Source organism: Bidens hawaiensis, unplaced genomic scaffold (genome assembly GCF_021521415.1).
Source record: "Bidens hawaiensis isolate Kalapana, Puna unplaced genomic scaffold, B.hawaiensis_p1.1 tig00040240_1, whole genome shotgun sequence".
In the NCBI taxonomy this organism is placed as follows: Eukaryota; Viridiplantae; Streptophyta; class Magnoliopsida; order Asterales; family Asteraceae; genus Bidens; species Bidens hawaiensis.
In genome coordinates, this window is record NW_027497111.1 from 72,258 (window position 1) to 76,060 (window position 3,803).

Consider the following 3,803-nt stretch of genomic DNA (forward strand, 5'->3'; position numbering starts at 1 on the left):
CCCCACTAAACGAATTTGGATACATTATCCTTAGCAGATTTTTATCCAAAACAATTTGGCGCCCACCGTGGGGCAATTGGTGCTATAATTCAGATTATTTCCTATCAATTTTCAACTTTTCATATCCATATCACCATCAATGGCCTCTCAATCAACCTCTGCTTTATCAACCATGCCATCCTCGGTTTCTCTCTCATCAAGAACTTTGTCGCCGATGCCTCCTCCAATTACAGGAGCACCAAGGACCACCGCGGCTGGAAACAAGACACAAATTCCAGTCTTTCGGAGCTCAAAAACCACTGCTGCCACTTCGGTGGTCAAATCTAACAGTGATGTTTCTGCAATGTTTTCACAGGTTAAGGCATACATGGAGCAGCAGAATAAAACCAACCAGAGGATCCTACATGAAATTGAATATCTCAAGAAAAGAAAGAGGCCAGCGGAGGATCAGACTCCCTTGATGCCTAGGATGCTGGATTTCACTACTCCAGGATCCATGGCTCAACATACTCAAGGATCCTCGACCATTCAACAAGGATCATTCATCCTTCAACAAGGGTCCATGAGTCAGCAAACTCAAGGATCCTCGTTCCTTCAACAAGGATCATCCATCCTTCAACCAAGATCCTCTGGGTTGTATCCTCAAGGATCCTTCAGCTCCCAACCTCAAGGATCCTTCTGGCAGAATCAAGGATCCTCAGGAATTCACCATCCAAGGTCTTCTGAGGTCCATGAAGGGGAAATCATCCCCATGCAGACCATTGCCTCTGGTGGACCTGCTACTGTAGCAGATGCCTCTTATCTTAACTACACTTCTGGGATGCCAACGTTCAACCAACCAAGAGGTAACGCCTATAATCACATATCCTCAGACACTAACCTTGGCTCTATGCAGGATATAGGTATCAATCAGGCTATAGTTAGGGAACTTCAGAAGCTTAAGGATATGATATCCAGCGTGCCAGGAGTGGTCCGTCCAATTCCTGAAATACCAGAAGGAAGCCACAAGCTGTGCAGATTTGCTCCACCGATATGCGATGAGGAGATCCAGAAACGCTTTCAAACCCCCAACATGAAGGTGTATGATGGGACCACTGATCCGGAAGAACACGTGACTCAGTATAAGGAAAGGATATCCAATTCTTGAAAGACTCAAGGAAGCTTGTCTATGCAAGGGTTTCGGATCCACACTAACAGGATCTGCACTTAAATGGCTGCTAAGTCTTCCTCCTTATTTTTTACATCTTTTTCACATTTAGTTAACTTGTTCAACAGCCAGTTTTCTTATAGTAGGAAATTTGAGAAGTTAACTAGTGATTTATATAGAGTTGTCCAACCTTATGATGAATCGTTAAGGGATTTTGTTAGAAGGTTTGGCAGGGAAGCACTAGAAATACCTAATCTTGATATGGCTACGGGTGTTAAAGCATTCAAGATGAGACTTCAAAGGGGCTTCCCATTTTATGACGATCTTGTGATGACTTCTTGCAGGACTTTAGATGAAGTAAGGAACAGGGCACTAGGATTCATGCGGCTGAAGGATGACAAGAGGATCCAAGAACAATTAGGGGCCCAAACGAAGCAAGAATCTCCTAACCAGAAACAAGGATCCTCATTCAGGAACAATAACTCGAAGCCTTACTCCAAGTTCAACAACCAAAATGTCCGGGCAGTTGAAGAAGGAGATGATGATGATGAGGACTACCCAAGTATTTCTGAATATTGCTTCTCTTTTAATACTCAAGGTTTGATTTGTGCCATGAAGGATCTTGGAGAGAAAGCAAGGTGGCCTCAGAAAATTGAGAAAACAACATCCTTTAAAGACAAGTCCAAGTGGTGTGTATTCCATGAAGACTTTGGCCATCAGACCGTTGATTGTATTGGTTTAAGGAAGGAAATTGGATACCTCCTAAGCAAAGGCCATTTCAAAGAACTATTGGGAAGAAAGAAGTCGAGGATCCAGGATCCTGAGGATATCCTGCAAAAAGCAACTCCGCCCCCACCAGATGCACAAGTAATCAACTTCATCTCCGGTGGCTCGGATATATGTGGTACTTCATTCTCCGCAGCTAAGAGACTGGTTAAAGAAACCAAGATGGAGAACGGGGAACGACCAGTCATATCCACTACATTGACGACTGACAAAAGAATCTTCTTTGATGAAGAAGATAAGACAAGCATCCAGGATCCTCACCAGGACGGTTTGATTGTAATTTTATTTATTGCTAACCATTATGTGTGCAGGATCCTAATCGATGGTGGAAGCTCGGTCAACATCATCCAACATGATGTACGCAGAAAATGAAAATCCCAGACTCGGAAATCATCCCGAGAACGTCGGTACTAGTGGGTTTCAGTGGTGAAACCAAGAAAACATTGGGGGAGATTAAACTTCCAATATACATTGAAGGGTTAAATCCCTACCAAAAGTTTTGTGTTATTGACAATCTTTCTTGTTGCAACGTTATTCTTGGCAGGCCTTGGATACATGGAACGAAGGCTGTAGCCTCTACTTATCATCAGTGCATCAAACTACCAACTCCTTGGGGAGTAGTAAGGATATATGGTGACCAAGTGGAGGCCAAGAATTACTATTCTTCATCCATGAAGCCGACAGCTAAACAGACGATAGCATAGCAATTACAGCAAAATCCTAGGAATGTACTGGAAGCTCGAGAGTCGAGAGCAGGACCAAAAATAAGTATCTTTAGATCCTGAAGATCCAGACATGAAGGTGTTCCTAAGATCCTGTATCCCTGACGATATCGAGGGGGATATAATATCCTTCCTAAAGCGACGAAAATCCACGTTTGTCTTCAGACATTCAGACATGACATGTATATCTAAGGAGGTAATTACTCATAAATTAGGCCTTGATCATTCTATTAAACCCGTCCATCAGAAGCGAAGGAAATTCGCTCCTGAGAGGAACGCGATCATACAAGAAGAAGTTGAAAAACTTCTTAAGGCCGGTATAATCATAGAGGTTAAGTATCCTCGATGGTTAGCTAAAGTGGTTGTTGTTTCTAAAAAGAATGGAAAGTGGAGGGTGTGTGTCGATTTTACTGATTTAAACAAGGCATGCCTCAAGGATCCTTTCCCGTTACCACATATAGATTCCATGGTGGATGCAACGGCAGGACATGAAATGCTTATCTTTATGGATGCTTCCTCTGGATTTCAACTGAAATAGATGGAACCATCTGATCAAGAGGATACAGCATTCATGACTCCTACCGGCATATATTGTTATACTGCTATGCCGTTCGGACTAAGAAATGCAGGGGCAACATATCAAAGACTTGTGAATATGATGTTCAAGGATCAGTTAGGCAAAACCATGGAAGTCTACATAGATGACATGGTGTTGAAATAGAAGAAAGCTGAGGATCATCTCAGAGATCTCGAAGAAGCGTTCAACATCCTGGATCAATACAATATGAAACTGAATCCGTCAAAATGCCATTTTGGTGTTAAGGCTGGAAAGTTTCTAGGGTACATGGTGACCAAAAGAAGGATAGAAGCAAGCCCCATGCAGATAGAAGCCATTATCAACTTAAAGTCTCCTGTGAATGCTAAGGATGTCCAGAGGCTGACGGGAAGAATAGCCGCGCTCAATAGGTTCATTTCCAGATCCTCCTAGAAATGCAAGGATTTCTACACATTCTAAGGAAAAATAAGAAGTTCTAGTGGACGGAGAAGCATGAGGCTGCACTCAAAGCCTTAAAGGATTATTTATCCTCAACACCAGCTCTGATGAAGCCTGAGAATGGATAATCCTTATATCTATACCTGGTTGTCTC